Here is a 19,396-nt window from a genome sequence, read left to right on the forward strand (position 1 = left end):
CAGACACAGAGGGGTCGTGGCCAAGCCTTTTTTTTTTTTTTTTTTTTTTTTTTTTATTTACGCCTTGAACGGAAATCAATGGAAACGCCAACATCATAATTTAACAAGACTTTACACACTTACTAATATTTACCGTAATTCAATGTGAAAGCCCTGTCACCAAAACGTCAAAAGAAAACGAACCTTTAACGACGGGGCACCGTAGTCAGAACCTGTTTTTGTATTAATTGATGTTCCCCGAAGGGAGTGGGCCGAATCCCGGATGTACTGCTATACCGGGCCAACCCGTGGCCGGGACGAGGCAAGCCTCTATTCCACGGCCCAAATCCAAAAATCAGTTTAATATACTGGCTGTTCAATGAACAGCGTTTCAGATATTAAGCTGAAAAGAACAGATACTACACATGATCTTAGCCAAAAGGCCGAGAAGCGATAACGATTAATATTAAAACAATAGCGCGGAAAGGGATTATTCGTCTTGAAATACTGTTTGCTATTGTTCTTCTTATTATTTATTTTTGCCTTTTTTTGTTTCCTGGTGTGAAAACAAAAAGAAGACTCCTGCGCGTCCACCGCAACTCAACGAAACCCGGGGAGAGAGAGATGAGCAAGAAATCTCCGGCTTTCTCAGATTAACAGAGACATATACATTCTTAAAAATATTTCTATCATGCATTTTCATACACCTCGATCATATTTCACCAAAAATCTTGTTGAAAAAATTAATCCAGACAAAAAATGGGATCAATGCATCAGTGAGCGAGAGCGTCGGCACTAAATGCCGTACGTACGATGTACCGGGACAAGCATATCAATAGATGGCGCCCTTCAACACTCCCGGTCATCGCGCCTCGGCGTTTCCCATCTGGGTATTTCTCAGGCCCTGCCAATGGGTCCCACATTAGGGGCGGGGAAATACTTCAGTTTGTCAGTAAGCTCCGTGGCCGAGTGGTTAGAGAGCACATGTAGAAAGTAATAGATCGTGGGTTCGAGTCCCAGCCTGCCGCTTTCCTTTAATTGCTTGGTTATTGTTTTTTGTTTTGTTATTTTTTCACTTACTTATTTCCCCTTTTTGTAATAATTACTATTTTATTTCATTGATTTATTGTTTATTTCGTCATGAAGTTATAAGAAGAAAATTCGAAAGAAAAGAAAACATTCGTCATACCGTTTGCATTTGCGCTTATAATACTTATGTATCAATATCAATGCGGTCCCGCGGGGAGTTAATTGAAGAGAGAAAGAAAGAAAAGAAACAAACGGGAATCAAATGTCAACGCACCATTATTTGTCCATTTTTGTAACCTTTGGTGAATAAGTCATTCACATTCTACATGAGGCAACATTTAAGACAATACATATACATACATGTATGGCTAATGTACTCAGCCGGCCGGCCGGTCACATACGTTAAAGGACACAGTGGGAATTCTATCTGGAACAGTGTTCTATTGTTTATAAAAAAAAATAGAGAAATTGATTTCGGCTATGAGTGAAGGTAGAGGTGGAGTTAGACAGGCAGCGACAAATCTCTTTTTTGAAGGTTGTGGTGGCTCTGAAAAGAGCCTTTTGGGTTTGTGGATGCAAAGTAAGTTCTTTTCTTTACTTTGACACTTTGGCGGTCTTCTTGGGCAGAAGAACTTGCTGGATGTTGGGAAGGACACCACCCTGCGCGATGGTAACTCCGCTCATCAACTTGTTCAACTCCTCGTCGTTGCGTATAGCAAGCTGCAGATGGCGGGGATTAATTCTCGTCTTCTTGTTGTCTCGTGCAGCGTTTCCGGCCAGTTCCAAGATCTCCGCGGTAAGGTACTCCATCACTGCCGCAAGGTAGACCGGTGCACCGGCACCGACACGCTGGGCGTAGTTGCCCTTACGCAGAAATCTGTGAACACGACCCACGGGGAACTGGAGTCCCGCCCTGGAGGACCTGCTCTTGGCCTTGCTTCTTGCTTTGCCGCTCTTTCCTCGCCCAGTCATCTTGACAGTATAGTGACAGAAGATGAATGTACTCTGCAGTAAAGGTGGTGTGTGAATGAACCCACTTGGAAAACACGACACTAGTTATAGCGTTCTGGTGGATTGGCTGAAGCGTGCCAAGTAGCCAATCACGCGACACGGGCGTGCCCGTCGCACGGTTGGGTGCACCGCATCCATTTTGACGCGGGGGACGAGGGAACAAAAAATTACAACTGTGTCATCGTCGTTCAAAGTAATGGAATCACTAGATAAAACACAGAAACATGCAACATTCTTACCTCCATTTTAAGACGTTTTATTGTTATTCCGCCGAAGAAGTCCCATGATCTTTCGACCAGCCTCCGCACAATGGCAGTGATTCGTTGCTCTCACGCGGCGGTTAAAACTGGCCTCGGTTTCTTGCTAGATATTTGTAACATCCCACAGACGAAATCCTAATTTATTTTTTAATAGTAACCCACTCAACAAAATGCAAGCACTCGTCCGGAGATTGAAAGAAATGACCAATTGACAAAGGCTGTGGCATAAATTAAATTATGTGTTTACGACGACGACAAGACTCAGGGATTAACTTTAATCGCATTACCTCCCCTCGCCTCACGAAGGGTAAAAGAATATTAAAAAAAAAAAGAGAGAGAGTGAAAGGGACACAACAGAATTAAAAAAAGGTTAGTTGTAAAACCTAAGAAATGGGCTGATCGGGCGAACTGAGCTGACTGGCAAATCTCTTTTTGGAAACTGTGTTGGCTCTGAAAAGAGCCGTTTGGTTTTGAAGCCTTCAAAATTTCTATTTTGAAGTCGTGTACTTGGTGACGGCCTTGGTGCCTTCGCTGACTGCATGCTTAGCAAGCTCCCCGGAAGAAGTAGGCGTACTGCTGTCTGCACTTCACGGCTTGTGATGGTGGACTTCTTGTTGTAGAGAGCGAGGCGAGAAGATTCGCTGGCGATGCGCTCAAACACGTCGTTGACAAAGCTGTTCATGATGCTCATTGCCTTGCTCGAGATTCCGGTGTCGGGGTGCACCTGTTTCATCACTTTGTAGATGTAGATGCCGTAGCTCTCCTTGCGACGCCGGTGCCTCTTTTTGTTTGCGCTAACCGGACCCTTAGTATTTCCGGCCTTCTTCTGACCTTTTCCGCTAACTTTGGGAGCCATATTGGAGGACTTGGAATGTATCGGATCGTGAGATCGAATGAAAGACCAGCACGTCTTGGCCGGCTTTTATTGTGCACAGCTTGGATTCTGACCACCCATGCATCGTCCACTTTCCCGCCAGTGACCGCTTACCCATGCGTGAAGAAAGCGGTATGCGTGCATAGTTATACAATGCACGCACGGCACGACCCCCCCCCCCCCTCCCCGGCAAGGGTATTTTTAGCCTTTTTCTCAGACTGACACGTGTATAAGTGTCCTTCTTAAATATTATTGTCTACTGAATTTCTGGGAAATAATAAAGTCATCTCCAGCGGAGGGCGAATTAATATGTCGTAGTGCACCAATACTTCTTTAAATGTTGTTTCCCCCTTATGCACCATCCATTTATAATGAATCATACAATGTAACGCAAAACCGACGAAAATAAGAGAACGAGTACCTGTAATTGTCAAAACAGATAGGAAATATATATCATTATTACCATGCCCATAACAATTCAATTTTGCCTGGAACACGTTTCGGATGAGGCATACGTATAGAACCCAAAAAGTGGAATGTATTTGGACAGAATATCAACAATAATAATTCGGAAAAAAATCAACGGCCCTTTATTCTTTATTTGAAGGAAAACTCAGGGATTGGACTTAATCTCTCTTTGAAGAAGTAGTGGCTCTGAAAAGAGCCGTTAGTTTTATTTCTTTTTGCGCACACAACGTGCTCAAGCTCGTTCACCCCGAATTCGGCGGGCCAACTGGATGTCCTTGGGCATGATGGTGACCCTCTTGGCGTGAATGGCGCACAGGTTGGTGTCTTCGAAGAGGCCGACGAGGTAAGCTTCGCTCGCTTCTTGCAATGCCATGACGGCAGAACTCTGGAATCGCAGTTCAGTTTTGAAATCCTGTGCAATTTCACGCACAAGTCTCTGGAATGGCAGCTTTCGGATCAGCAGTTCGGTGCTCTTCTGGTAGCGGCGAATCTCACGGAGGGCGACGGTTCCCGGTCGGTACCGATGGGGTTTCTTGACACCGCCAGTCGCCGGTGCGCTCTTGCGGGCCGCCTTGGTGGCCAACTGCTTCCTGGGGGCTTTCCCCCCGGTGCTCTTTCTTGCCGTCTGCTTGGTGCGCGCCATGGTCAAGGGTATGGTTTGATGAACGGTGATCACAACTGAGTGCAGATTGAGCGAACGGACCCCGCCTCTTAAGGCCGGCGCATAGCATCCTAGGTTGGAAGCCTAACAATGGGCTATCTTCCGATTGGGTGCTTCGGGGGCCAAGCGGAGACGCTTCAGTGATCACGATTTCCGTACGTTGAAAAAGTATAGACGTTAAATTTCAATCGAAAATGCTGCTTTTCCGAGCCTATAGTATTATGAGCCCTCGGCAACAGAATCCATTTGGGATCGTTGAGACTACAATATTTCTCCCACCCCCTACTTGGGATTAATTGAACCCCAATAAACACCCCCTCCCCCACCCCTAAAAGAAAAGTGACAAACATACGGATTTCCCTGGCTGCTGTTTATGTTTGTTTTGTAGTAAAGACAATAATCACACACACCCATTCGCGAACAAAATTGGCTGCTGTTTATGTTTGTTTTGTAATAAAGACAATAATCACACACACCCATTCGCGAACAAAATGTCACGGATCCCTCTATACGTTCCCCGCTATATCCTGAGACGAGCACCCAGTAATTATTACTTAATCGACTTTGACAAAAAAATGGAGACCAGACATGTTTTACAGTGGAAATAGGGAGGGGAAAAGCAACTCTAAGAACACACATGACAAGGACAAGTGAAATCGAGTAAAATCAAGATTCAATCTCTTTTTTGAAATAGTGGTGGCTCTGAAAAGAGCCGTTCGGTTTGATTTTTGGATATGGTGTCTAGCCGCCGAAGCCGTACAGCGTGCGTCCCTGTCTCTTCAGCGCATACACCACGTCCATTGCAGTGACAGTCTTCCTCTTGGCGTGCTCGCAGTAGGTGACTGCATCGCGGATAACGTTCTCCAGGAAAACCTTGAGGACTCCGCGGGTTTCTTCGTAGATGAGCCCGGAGATACGCTTGACTCCTCCGCGGCGGGCCAGCCGACGAATGGCTGGTTTAGTGATTCCCTGGATGTTATCTCGGAGAACCTTGCGGTGTCGCTTGGCACCCCCTTTGCCTAGTCCCTTTCCTCCTTTGCCACGGCCAGACATGTTTGTGTCTCCTCAGTCGGTTGTAGATGATTCAATGGCCATCCCAGCCCCGGCGAGGCAACTTATAGGACATGCGCGGACGCGATATGAGCATGCGAAGCCATCAACTGTTACGGCGCCCTCTGGCGACCAATCGTGGCAGGAGCACTCATCCTGGGAAACAAACAAATCAGAAGCAAAACAAGGGGGAAAAGGGATAACAAATAAGAAAAGGAAGAAGATGCCTAGAAACATATTGCAACGAGACTCAAACAATACATTTATAACCAGACACAGAGGGGTCGTGGCCAAGCCTTTTTTTTTTTTTTTTTTTTTTTTTTTTATTTACGCCTTGAACGGAAATCAATGGAAACGCCAACATCATAATTTAACAAGACTTTACACACTTACTAATATTTACCGTAATTCAATGTGAAAGCCCTGTCACCAAAACGTCAAAAGAAAACGAACCTTTAACGACGGGGCACCGTAGTCAGAACCTGTTTTTGTATTAATTGATGTTCCCCGAAGGGAGTGGGCCGAATCCCGGATGTACTGCTATACCGGGCCAACCCGTGGCCGGGACGAGGCAAGCCTCTATTCCACGGCCCAAATCCAAAAATCAGTTTAATATACTGGCTGTTCAATGAACAGCGTTTCAGATATTAAGCTGAAAAGAACAGAGTGGTTTATTAAAATATTCAATCAAACAAGTTACAAAGAGTAAACAAAATTAATAGTAATAAAAACCCTCAATGGCAGAGGGTATTAATTAAAGAAGAAAAAGCTATTAAAACAAGCTAAAATGGTCTCCAACCAGAAAATGTAAACATAAAATTAAGTATAAATAAAAAATTAACCAACCGGAATGGCCAAGAACTGAGAAAACTAAAAGTTGGATGAACGGAAGGTTGCTCTAGGAGAAAAGCTGAGACGGCCGGTCAAGGCAATACGCCCCGCGTTAAAAGAAAACAAATGGGGGTAAAACCAAGACCAGACAACTGCAGCTCAACTCCCAGACAACCGCTAGGAAAACCATACAAAAGAAAAGAAAGATAATGGTGAACTAAGCAAAATGAGCAAACAAACGACCAGCATTCACCAAGGGTGCTGACCGCAGACAAACCCGGAGCGTGAAAACCAGCAGAGGGTCCGTCCACGGCCATCACAAAAGAGTGAAAGCTGGCCAGGATAATTGTAGCTGAAAAAGTAAACAAATGAAAAATGGTGGCACAGCATTCACCGAGAGTGGTGACCGCAGACAAACCCAGAGCGAGAAAACCGCAGAGGGTCAGTCCACGGCCATCACAAAAGAATGAGCGCTGGCCAAGATAACGGCAGACTGAAAATGAATATAAACGAAAAGGGTGATGGCGCAGCAAGCAACCAGTGCGTTGCCCGAGGAGACACCCAGAGCGTGAAAACCGCAGAGGATATCTTCCCGGGGAACACAGCAGTGTGATCACTGGCCAGTGTGGAAGAAATACAACAATGAATAGAGTCCAGAGTAAACAAAGGGGCTGCCAGTCGCATGGAACACCGAGCCGCAGCGGGATCCCGATGTAAACAAAACCCGGGCATCACCCACAGCAATAAATCCAAGGTTAGGAACAACTAAGGCGGAAATAAATCCATGGGCAATGCACGGGGATTATCACAACAGGATCCCACCGCAGCAAGTGAACCGGCGACTGACAGCCATGGCGAAGATTAAAGTTCAGTGTCCGAAGAAAGGGCAGCTAGAGTTCGAAGTGAACAAACGAAAATAAATCCAAATTGTGAAAAAATAATCCAGGCGACAAATAAATTCCAGTGTGAAAGATCCAAGGAAAGAACAGGAAAACACAAACAGAGCAAAAACCTAGTGTTCAGATGTGAAATGGGTGAAGATTAAAGTTCAGTGTTCAGGCTGTAGATCCGGTTGGTTTGCGGATTAGCAATCACGTTTATGGCAGGATATTAGTGTTCGCTAATCGGAGTATTGGCGATGGCCACACATGTGCTCGATGTACACGTCCCGGGATCCCTTGATGGCGTCGATGCACAGGAGTTTGCGCATCAGAGTCCGGAAGCGCTTGGCGATGCCGAGACGTCGAAGTGCCCGCTCGTTGCTAGGTAACCAGGAGCCTAGCGATCCAACGGCGAATCCGAACACCTCGACGTCTTTCCCCGCAGCCACCAGCGCCTGCTTCAGGTCGGCATACTTGGTCTCCTTGGCGGCTGCGGCGGTCATCAGGGCATCACGGCCGTTGTCGAAGGGGCAACATACATCGATGATGGTGACTTTGTCGCCCTCAACGACCGTGATGTCCGGGCGCTCCCGGGGGTTGGGATCCTCAGGGACGTGCTGGTCGACGAACACCCGCCCGTGGCGTACCGCAGACACGATGCGTTGCTGGACGAGGTTGTGTCTGCGGCGGATGGGTACCATGTTGGGCGGGCAGTGGTTGAGGATGTGGGGCAGGGTCTCTTGCGGGTGCTGGCAACGGCGACAGGCGGGACTGGTGTTGGGTTTCCATCGCTGCGCCGTTGCGTTGGTCGGAAGGGTGTTGAGACGGGCCCGATGGATGAATCTCCAGTCACAGAACCGGATGTAGCTACCGGAGGACATCCACGAGGACGAGTTCATGTATTGGTCTTGGTTGAGGGACTGGCCAACTTTCCCCTGGTCGGGCAGGGACAGCAGCCGGTGGGTGTAGTGGGCGCGGGACTGAGCACGCAGGGCGGTAGTGATGGACTTGGCAGCCATTTCCCGATTCTCTGTTGACTTGGTGATCACTGAGCCGGAAAGGCTGCCGCTGATGGTAACTTTCAGTCGCCGGGCCGCCGCACGTGCTCTGGACCACAATGAAGAGGCCTGGCCGCTGTTCCCACTGTTGGCAAAGTCCCCCTCCATTGATGCTGACAAGAACTCGTCCGTCTCCTCCTGTGTCGGTGCTCGGTGGATGGTGCGGTGGACCACGGAAGACAGCTGGCCGGTGGCGATGGCTCTGGTGATGTCGTCGGGTGAAGACAGCATGCGTACGGCCTGCGTGATGATTTGAATATCGGCATCGACGTTTGGGTCGATGAAACCCAAGCCACCCGCCCTACGATCAGCAAAGATGTAGTTTGTGGTGGCCCGAGTCGGCAGGTTGCATACTTTGCGGGCTGTCTTCACCAGCTGTCCCCGCAGTCTCTTGAGGTGTTTCTTCGCACAGTCCCCTGCCCGCAGGGTGTAGGCTAGGCAGGGCTGTACGAAGGTCCGGATGGCATCCAGTTTCTGCCAGGGAGCGAGGAGTGAGGAGTCAATCCGCTGGATGTCATCAGTCATCTTGGCCACCAAGGTCTCCAGGCTGTCGTCGGTGCGGTAGAGGCCGATGGGGACACCAAGGTACCGGTAGTGCTGCTCCTCTGTAAGGGCGGGGATGATCTTGTCCTGCACGTTGAACTCAAGAGGGCGTACCTTGGTCCCCCGTCGGCACTCGAGGGAGAGGGAAGCGCACTTGGCGGGCTTGAACTTCAGCTGGAGCTTGGTGGCCATGATGGATGCTGTTGTCAGGAGGCTCTGCAGGCCGTCACTGGATCGGCTGAGTATGACCAGGTCGTCAGCATACGCAAGTATGGGGACGGCCTGGCCATGGACCACCGGCGCACTGCGGTCCCGAGTCGCTGAAGCATTCACTGCCCGGATGATAAGTTCCAGCGTCAGGTTGAAAAGCACTGGAGAGATCGGGCAGCCCTGCTTCACGCCTGAGTGAATCGGGACTGCAGCAGTGCGGCCGGTGGGGGTGACGAAGTCGGTGGAGGCGTCAGTGTACACATCGCGCACCAGGGAGACCAGGCCCTCCGGGGCCCCGATGGAGGTTAACACGGTGAACATTGCGTCGTGGGGGATGCTGCCGAATGCATTTTGTAAATCCAGCCAGGCGGCGTACATGTTTTTTCTGGTTACGCCGGGCATCCTTCACGACGGTGGAGAGAAGAAATGTGTGTTCGTAGCAACCTTCACCGGGGCGGGCGCTCTTCTGCGAGCTGCTGATGAGATCGTTGTCCAGGGCCCATGTGGTGACACGGTCGGACAAGATCGCCATCAACAGCTTGTAGAGGCAGGACTGGAGGGCGATGGGGCGGAAGTTGGCCGGGTCGGTGGCATCCCCCTTCTTGTGGATCAGCACGGTGGTCGCTGTCTTCCAGGAGGATGGGACCCGGCTTTCACGCAGGCACCGGTTGAAGATTTCCAGGGTGACGCGGAATGCGCCATCAACCTGGCGGATGTGACGGTACTCCAACCGGTCCTTCCCTGGTGCGGAGTTGGACATCCGGCCAAGACGGAGGGAGACTTCACGCTGGGTGACTGGGCGAAGCAGGTCTTGGCCGGACTCACGGGCTTGGGCGGAGTTCGGAAACAGGAGGCTGGTATCCGTGGCAATGGTGTCGGTGTCGACCTCACGAGCGGAAAATACTTCAGTGAAGAAATCCACTAGTGAGGCCTCGGTGCCGCTGTATCGGACATCAGAGCCGGTCAAGATAGTCCTGATGGCGCGCTTCTTGCTGGTCCGATACAGCTTTTGCAGACGACTGGCCTCCTGTGCATCAAACTCCGGGCCAAGCCCGGGGCGGTGGGGACGAGGGGGACGTTGGGGGCGAGGTCCCTGGTTCCCGCGGTCACGGGGCGGTTGGTGCGCTGGGCGGGCTGGGCGTCCGTTGTTTCGACCCTCAGCGGCGGCAAACTCCACAAACCGATCACACACATCCTCAAAAGACTCGAAGTCAGCCGAGCGTGACAGCTCGGCCAACCACACGTCAATTGCAGACTGCTGCGATGGTGGAACTGCATTGTCTACGCCTGGGTGAGCAGGCGTAGACGGACGGAGATGTCGGGGCTGCACAGGAATAGGGGGCGTGGCTGGCCGTGAAGGAGATCGAGCATGAGATGTGAGTGACCGGTGAGTGGAGTCTGGTGACCGGGGTGGCAGGATCGGTGGCCGGGTGGCGGGCTCGGTGACCGGGGCGTTGGAGAGGGTGACCGGAGCGGCGGTGTGGACGGCCGGGGCGGAGGGCTCGGTGACCTGGGCGGTGGTGAGGGCGACCGGGACGGCGGGCTCGGTGACCGGGGCGGTGGTGAGGGTGACCGGGGCGGTGGTGTTGGCGACCGGGGCGGCGGGCTCGGTGATCGTGGCGGTGGAGTGAGTGGCCGTGGCAGTGGTGTGGGCGACCGGGGCGGTGGGGAGGGATTTCCAGGGTGGTGAAAAAGGAGACCGGGGCGCTGGGGAGATGTATCGGGCAAGTGGTGGCGGTGTACGGGCAGGGCTAGGAGGCAGGGGTTCCCCGACGAGGCTCGGATCAAATCCATCGGTGAGGAGGGCATTGCAGACGGGGAAGGGATGGCGCTGGCTGACATCCGCCGATGAACTTTGAAATGGAAGGATGCTTTCCTGCCGGTGACAAACTCCTGCCCGCACACTGAGCACTGGTAGACGTGGTGAGGTCAACATTGGGGTGAAAATTCTTCTGGTGACGCTTCAAGGTTTGATTGTGATAGAAGTTCTCGCGGCACACCACGCACGGCCACACCTTCGGAAGGGGGTACGGGAACACTTCCGTCATAGTCGAGGGCGTGGAGACGTCGGGAGAAGGCTGCCGGTGCAGCCGGGCCATGTGCCGCCGCAAGCCCGAAGTCGAGGAGAACGACTTCGAACAAACGGCACAGACCGGCTGTCCGGCATGGAGGGCGCCCTCACTCATGTTATGTCGCTCCAGCGACAAGCATGGTATCCATGAGGTGTTGGGCGCAAAAGACAAAAGACTCCGACACGGTTCAGTAATTCCAGGGTATCCACATCAGATTAAGCTGAAAAGAACCAGATACTACACATGATCTTAGCCAAAAGGCCGAGAAGCGATAACGATTAATATTAAAACAATAGCGCGGAAAGGGATTATTCGTCTTGAAATACTGTTTGCTATTGTTCTTCTTATTATTATTTTTTGCCTTTTTTTGTTTCCTGGTGTGAAAACAAAAAGAAGACTCCTGCGCGTCCACCGCAACTCAACGAAACCCGGAGAGAGAGATGAGCAAGAAATCTCCGGCTTTCTCAGATTAACAGAGACATATACATTCTTAAAAATATTTCTATCATGCATTTTCATACACCTCGATCATATTTCACCAAAAATCTTGTTGAAAAAATTAATCCAGACAAAAAATGGGATCAATGCATCAGTGAGCGAGAGCGTCGGCACTAAATGCCGTACGTACGATGTACCGGGACAAGCATATCAATAGATGGCGCCCTTCAACACTCCCGGTCATCGCGCCTCGGCGTTTCCCATCTGGGTATTTCTCAGGCCCTGCCAATGGGTCCCACATTAGGGGCGGGGAAATACTTCAGTTTGTCAGTAAGCTCCGTGGCCGAGTGGTTAGAGAGCACATGTAGAAAGTAATAGATCGTGGGTTCGAGTCCCAGCCTGCCGCTTTCCTTTAATTGCTTGGTTATTGTTTTTGTTTTGTTATTTTTTCACTTACTTATTTCCCCTTTTTGTAATAATTACTATTTTATTTCATTGATTTATTGTTTATTTCGTCATGAAGTTATAAGAAGAAAATTCGAAAGAAAAGAAAACATTCGTCATACCGTTTGCATTTGCGCTTATAATACTTATGTATCAATATCAATGCGGTCCCGCGGGGAGTTAATTGAAGAGAGAAAGAAAGAAAAGAAACAAACGGGAATCAAATGTCAACGCACCATTATTTGTCCATTTTTGTAACCTTTGGTGAATAAGTCATTCACATTCTACATGAGGCAACATTTAAGACAATACATATACATACATGTATGGCTAATGTACTCAGCCGGCCGGCCGGTCACATACGTTAAAGGACACAGTGGGAATTCTATCTGGAACAGTGTTCTTTTTTTATAAAAAAAAATAGAGAAATTGATTTCGGCTATGAGTGAAGGTAGAGGTGGAGTTAGACAGGCAGCGACAAATCTCTTTTTTGAAGGTTGTGGTGGCTCTGAAAAGAGCCTTTTGGGTTTGTGGATGCAAAGTAAGTTCTTTTCTTTACTTTGACACTTTGGCGGTCTTCTTGGGCAGAAGAACTTGCTGGATGTTGGGAAGGACACCACCCTGCGCGATGGTAACTCCGCTCATCAACTTGTTCAACTCCTCGTCGTTGCGTATAGCAAGCTGCAGATGGCGGGGATTAATTCTCGTCTTCTTGTTGTCTCGTGCAGCGTTTCCGGCCAGTTCCAAGATCTCCGCGGTAAGGTACTCCATCACTGCCGCAAGGTAGACCGGTGCACCGGCACCGACACGCTGGGCGTAGTTGCCCTTACGCAGAAATCTGTGAACACGACCCACGGGGAACTGGAGTCCCGCCCTGGAGGACCTGCTCTTGGCCTTGCTTCTTGCTTTGCCGCTCTTTCCTCGCCCAGTCATCTTGACAGTATAGTGACAGAAGATGAATGTACTCTGCAGTAAAGGTGGTGTGTGAATGAACCCACTTGGAAAACACGACACTAGTTATAGCGTTCTGGTGGATTGGCTGAAGCGTGCCAAGTAGCCAATCACGCGACACGGGCGTGCCCGTCGCACGGTTGGGTGCACCGCATCCATTTTGGACGCGGGGGACGAGGGAACAAAAATTACAACTGTGTCATCGTCGTTCAAAGTAATGGAATCACTAGATAAAACACAGAAACATGCAACATTCTTACCTCCATTTTAAGACGTTTTATTGTTATTCCGCCGAAGAAGTCCCATGATCTTTCGACCAGCCTCCGCACAATGGCAGTGATTCGTTGCTCTCACGCGGCGGTTAAAACTGGCCTCGGTTTCTTGCTAGATATTTGTAACATCCCACAGACGAAATCCTAATTTATTTTTTAATAGTAACCCACTCAACAAAATGCAAGCACTCGTCCGGAGATTGAAAGAAATGACCAATTGACAAAGGCTGTGGCATAAATTAAATTATGTGTTTACGACGACGACAAGACTCAGGGATTAACTTTAATCGCATTACCTCCCCTCGCCTCACGAAGGGTAAAAGAATATTAAAAAAAAAAAGAGAGAGAGTGAAAGGGACACAACAGAATTAAAAAAAGGTTAGTTGTAAAACCTAAGAAATGGGCTGATCGGGCGAACTGAGCTGACTGGCAAATCTCTTTTTGGAAACTGTGTTGGCTCTGAAAAGAGCCGTTTGGTTTTGAAGCCTTCAAAATTTCTATTTTGAAGTCGTGTACTTGGTGACGGCCTTGGTGCCTTCGCTGACTGCATGCTTAGCAAGCTCCCCGGGAAGAAGTAGGCGTACTGCTGTCTGCACTTCACGGCTTGTGATGGTGGACTTCTTGTTGTAGAGAGCGAGGCGAGAAGATTCGCTGGCGATGCGCTCAAACACGTCGTTGACAAAGCTGTTCATGATGCTCATTGCCTTGCTCGAGATTCCGGTGTCGGGGTGCACCTGTTTCATCACTTTGTAGATGTAGATGCCGTAGCTCTCCTTGCGACGCCGGTGCCTCTTTTTGTTTGCGCTAACCGGACCCTTAGTATTTCCGGCCTTCTTCTGACCTTTTCCGCTAACTTTGGGAGCCATATTGGAGGACTTGGAATGTATCGGATCGTGAGATCGAATGAAAGACCAGCACGTCTTGGCCGGCTTTTATTGTGCACAGCTTGGATTCTGACCACCCATGCATCGTCCACTTTCCCGCCAGTGACCGCTTACCCATGCGTGAAGAAAGCGGTATGCGTGCATAGTTATACAATGCACGCACGGCACGACCCCCCCCCCCCTCCCCGGCAAGGGTATTTTTAGCCTTTTTCTCAGACTGACACGTGTATAAGTGTCCTTCTTAAATATTATTGTCTACTGAATTTCTGGGAAATAATAAAGTCATCTCCAGCGGAGGGCGAATTAATATGTCGTAGTGCACCAATACTTCTTTAAATGTTGTTTCCCCCTTATGCACCATCCATTTATAATGAATCATACAATGTAACGCAAAACCGACGAAAATAAGAGAACGAGTACCTGTAATTGTCAAAACAGATAGGAAATATATATCATTATTACCATGCCCATAACAATTCAATTTTGCCTGGAACACGTTTCGGATGAGGCATACGTATAGAACCCAAAAAGTGGAATGTATTTGGACAGAATATCAACAATAATAATTCGGAAAAAAATCAACGGCCCTTTATTCTTTATTTGAAGGAAAACTCAGGGATTGGACTTAATCTCTCTTTGAAGAAGTAGTGGCTCTGAAAAGAGCCGTTAGTTTTATTTCTTTTTGCGCACACAACGTGCTCAAGCTCGTTCACCCCGAATTCGGCGGGCCAACTGGATGTCCTTGGGCATGATGGTGACCCTCTTGGCGTGAATGGCGCACAGGTTGGTGTCTTCGAAGAGGCCGACGAGGTAAGCTTCGCTCGCTTCTTGCAATGCCATGACGGCAGAACTCTGGAATCGCAGTTCAGTTTTGAAATCCTGTGCAATTTCACGCACAAGTCTCTGGAATGGCAGCTTTCGGATCAGCAGTTCGGTGCTCTTCTGGTAGCGGCGAATCTCACGGAGGGCGACGGTTCCCGGTCGGTACCGATGGGGTTTCTTGACACCGCCAGTCGCCGGTGCGCTCTTGCGGGCCGCCTTGGTGGCCAACTGCTTCCTGGGGCTTTCCCCCCGGTGCTCTTTCTTGCCGTCTGCTTGGTGCGCGCCATGGTCAAGGGTATGGTTTGATGAACGGTGATCACAACTGAGTGCAGATTGAGCGAACGGACCCCGCCTCTTAAGGCCGGCGCATAGCATCCTAGGTTGGAAGCCTAACAATGGGCTATCTTCCGATTGGGTGCTTCGGGGGCCAAGCGGAGACGCTTCAGTGATCACGATTTCCGTACGTTGAAAAAGTATAGACGTTAAATTTCAATCGAAAATGCTGCTTTTCCGAGCCTATAGTATTATGAGCCCTCGGCAACAGAATCCATTTGGGATCGTTGAGACTACAATATTTCTCCCACCCCCTACTTGGGATTAATTGAACCCCAATAACACCCCCTCCCCCACCCCTAAAAGAAAAGTGACAAACATACGGATTTCCCTGGCTGCTGTTTATGTTTGTTTTGTAGTAAAGACAATAATCACACACACCCATTCGCGAACAAAATTGGCTGCTGTTTATGTTTGTTTTGTAATAAAGACAATAATCACACACACCCATTCGCGAACAAAATGTCACGGATCCCTCTATACGTTCCCCGCTATATCCTGAGACGAGCACCCAGTAATTATTACTTAATCGACTTTGACAAAAAAATGGAGACCAGACATGTTTTACAGTGGAAATAGGGAGGGGAAAAGCAACTCTAAGAACACACATGACAAGGACAAGTGAAATCGAGTAAAATCAAGATTCAATCTCTTTTTTGAAATAGTGGTGGCTCTGAAAAGAGCCGTTCGGTTTGATTTTTGGATATGGTGTCTAGCCGCCGAAGCCGTACAGCGTGCGTCCCTGTCTCTTCAGCGCATACACCACGTCCATTGCAGTGACAGTCTTCCTCTTGGCGTGCTCGCAGTAGGTGACTGCATCGCGGATAACGTTCTCCAGGAAAACCTTGAGGACTCCGCGGGTTTCTTCGTAGATGAGCCCGGAGATACGCTTGACTCCTCCGCGGCGGGCCAGCCGACGAATGGCTGGTTTAGTGATTCCCTGGATGTTATCTCGGAGAACCTTGCGGTGTCGCTTGGCACCCCCTTTGCCTAGTCCCTTTCCTCCTTTGCCACGGCCAGACATGTTTGTGTCTCCTCAGTCGGTTGTAGATGATTCAATGGCCATCCCAGCCCCGGCGAGGCAACTTATAGGACATGCGCGGACGCGATATGAGCATGCGAAGCCATCAACTGTTACGGCGCCCTCTGGCGACCAATCGTGGCAGGAGCACTCATCCTGGGAAACAAACAAATCAGAAGCAAAACAAGGGGGAAAAGGGATAACAAATAAGAAAAGGAAGAAGATGCCTAGAAACATATTGCAACGAGACTCAAACAATACATTTATAACCAGACACAGAGGGGTCGTGGCCAAGCCTTTTTTTTTTTTTTTTTTTTTTTTTTTATTTACGCCTTGAACGGAAATCAATGGAAACGCCAACATCATAATTTAACAAGACTTTACACACTTACTAATATTTACCGTAATTCAATGTGAAAGCCCTGTCACCAAAACGTCAAAAGAAAACGAACCTTTAACGACGGGGCACCGTAGTCAGAACCTGTTTTTGTATTAATTGATGTTCCCCGAAGGGAGTGGGCCGAATCCCGGATGTACTGCTATACCGGGCCAACCCGTGGCCGGGACGAGGCAAGCCTCTATTCCACGGCCCAAATCCAAAAATCAGTTTAATATACTGGCTGTTCAATGAACAGCGTTTCAGATATTAAGCTGAAAAGAACAGATACTACACATGATCTTAGCCAAAAGGCCGAGAAGCGATAACGATTAATATTAAAACAATAGCGCGGAAAGGGATTATTCGTCTTGAAATACTGTTTGCTATTGTTCTTCTTATTATTTATTTTTGCCTTTTTTTGTTTCCTGGTGTGAAAACAAAAAGAAGACTCCTGCGCGTCCACCGCAACTCAACGAAACCCGGGAGAGAGAGATGAGCAAGAAATCTCCGGCTTTCTCAGATTAACAGAGACATATACATTCTTAAAAATATTTCTATCATGCATTTTCATACACCTCGATCATATTTCACCAAAAATCTTGTTGAAAAATTAATCCAGACAAAAAATGGGATCAATGCATCAGTGAGCGAGAGCGTCGGCACTAAATGCCGTACGTACGATGTACCGGGACAAGCATATCAATAGATGGCGCCCTTCAACACTCCCGGTCATCGCGCCTCGGCGTTTCCCATCTGGGTATTTCTCAGGCCCTGCCAATGGGTCCCACATTAGGGGCGGGGAAATACTTCAGTTTGTCAGTAAGCTCCGTGGCCGAGTGGTTAGAGAGCACATGTAGAAAGTAATAGATCGTGGGTTCGAGTCCCAGCCTGCCGCTTTCCTTTAATTGCTTGGTTATTGTTTTTTGTTTTGTTATTTTTTCACTTACTTATTTCCCCTTTTTGTAATAATTACTATTTTATTTCATTGATTTATTGTTTATTTCGTCATGAAGTTATAAGAAGAAAATTCGAAAGAAAAGAAAACATTCGTCATACCGTTTGCATTTGCGCTTATAATACTTATGTATCAATATCAATGCGGTCCCGCGGGGAGTTAATTGAAGAGAGAAAGAAAGAAAAGAAACAAACGGGAATCAAATGTCAACGCACCATTATTTGTCCATTTTTGTAACCTTTGGTGAATAAGTCATTCACATTCTACATGAGGCAACATTTAAGACAATACATATACATACATGTATGGCTAATGTACTCAGCCGGCCGGCCGGTCACATACGTTAAAGGACACAGTGGGAATTCTATCTGGAACAGTGTTCTATTGTTTATAAAAAAAATAGAGAAATTGATTTCGGCTATGAGTGAAGGTAGAGGTGGAGTTAGACAGGCAGCGACAAATCTCTTTTTTGAAGGTTGTGGTGGCTCTGAAAAGAGCCTTTTGGGTTTGTGGATGCAAAGTAAGTTCTTTTCTTTACTTTGACACTTTGGCGGTCTTCTTGGGCAGAAGAACTTGCTGGATGTTGGGAAGGACACCACCCTGCGCGATGGTAACTCCGCTCATCAACTTGTTCAACTCCTCGTCGTTGCGTATAGCAAGCTGCAGATGGCGGGGATTAATTCTCGTCTTCTTGTTGTCTCGTGCAGCGTTTCCGGCCAGTTCCAAGATCTCCGCGGTAAGGTACTCCATCACTGCCGCAAGGTAGACCGGTGCACCGGCACCGACACGCTGGGCGTAGTTGCCCTTACGCAGAAATCTGTGAACACGACCCACGGGGAACTGGAGTCCCGCCCTGGAGGACCTGCTCTTGGCCTTGCTTCTTGCTTTGCCGCTCTTTCCTCGCCCAGTCATCTTGACAGTATAGTGACAGAAGATGAATGTACTCTGCAGTAAAGGTGGTGTGTGAATGAACCCACTTGGAAAACACGACACTAGTTATAGCGTTCTGGTGGATTGGCTGAAGCGTGCCAAGTAGCCAATCACGCGACACGGGCGTGCCCGTCGCACGGTTGGGTGCACCGCATCCATTTTGGACGCGGGGGACGAGGGAACAAAAAATTACAACTGTGTCATCGTCGTTCAAAGTAATGGAATCACTAGATAAAACACAGAAACATGCAACATTCTTACCTCCATTTTAAGACGTTTTATTGTTATTCCGCCGAAGAAGTCCCATGATCTTTCGACCAGCCTCCGCACAATGGCAGTGATTCGTTGCTCTCACGCGGCGGTTAAAACTGGCCTCGGTTTCTTGCTAGATATTTGTAACATCCCACAGACGAAATCCTAATTTATTTTTTAATAGTAACCCACTCAACAAAATGCAAGCACTCGTCCGGAGATTGAAAGAAATGACCAATTGACAAAGGCTGTGGCATAAATTAAATTATGTGTTTACGACGACGACAAGACTCAGGGATTAACTTTAATCGCATTACCTCCCCTCGCCTCACGAAGGGTAAAAGAATATTAAAAAAAAAAGAGAGAGAGTGAAAGGGACACAACAGAATTAAAAAAAGGTTAGTTGTAAAACCTAAGAAATGGGCTGATCGGGCGAACTGAGCTGACTGGCAAATCTCTTTTTGGAAACTGTGTTGGCTCTGAAAAGAGCCGTTTGGTTTTGAAGCCTTCAAAATTTCTATTTTGAAGTCGTGTACTTGGTGACGGCCTTGGTGCCTTCGCTGACTGCATGCTTAGCAAGCTCCCCGGGAAGAAGTAGGCGTACTGCTGTCTGCACTTCACGGCTTGTGATGGTGGACTTCTTGTTGTAGAGAGCGAGGCGAGAAGATTCGCTGGCGATGCGCTCAAACACGTCGTTGACAAAGCTGTTCATGATGCTCATTGCCTTGCTCGAGATTCCGGTGTCGGGGTGCACCTGTTTCATCACTTTGTAGATGTAGATGCCGTAG

At 48.5% G+C, this 19,396-nt stretch overlaps 2 non-coding genes and 2 pseudogenes across 2 annotated transcripts; all 4 read right to left on the minus strand.

Annotated features, from left to right (window-relative positions):
- Positions 1 to 241: 241 nt before the first annotated feature.
- On the minus strand, positions 242 to 434 carry LOC119733589. Its single transcript, XR_005271928.1, has one exon. It is a non-coding gene; the product is annotated as a U2 spliceosomal RNA (small nuclear RNA).
- A 5,409-nt stretch (positions 435 to 5,843) lies between these two features.
- On the minus strand, positions 5,844 to 6,015 carry LOC119733523 (annotated as a pseudogene).
- Positions 6,016 to 11,073: 5,058 nt separating this feature from the next.
- Positions 11,074 to 11,200, minus strand: LOC119733559 (annotated as a pseudogene).
- Positions 11,201 to 16,602: 5,402 nt separating this feature from the next.
- On the minus strand, positions 16,603 to 16,795 carry LOC119733601. The gene has a single exon (XR_005271939.1). It is a non-coding gene; the product is annotated as a U2 spliceosomal RNA (small nuclear RNA).
- Between the last annotated feature and the right edge of the window lie 2,601 nt (positions 16,796 to 19,396).

Source organism: Patiria miniata, unplaced genomic scaffold (genome assembly GCF_015706575.1).
Source record: "Patiria miniata isolate m_02_andy unplaced genomic scaffold, ASM1570657v1 HiC_scaffold_25, whole genome shotgun sequence".
Lineage (NCBI taxonomy): Eukaryota > Metazoa > Echinodermata > Asteroidea > Valvatida > Asterinidae > Patiria > Patiria miniata.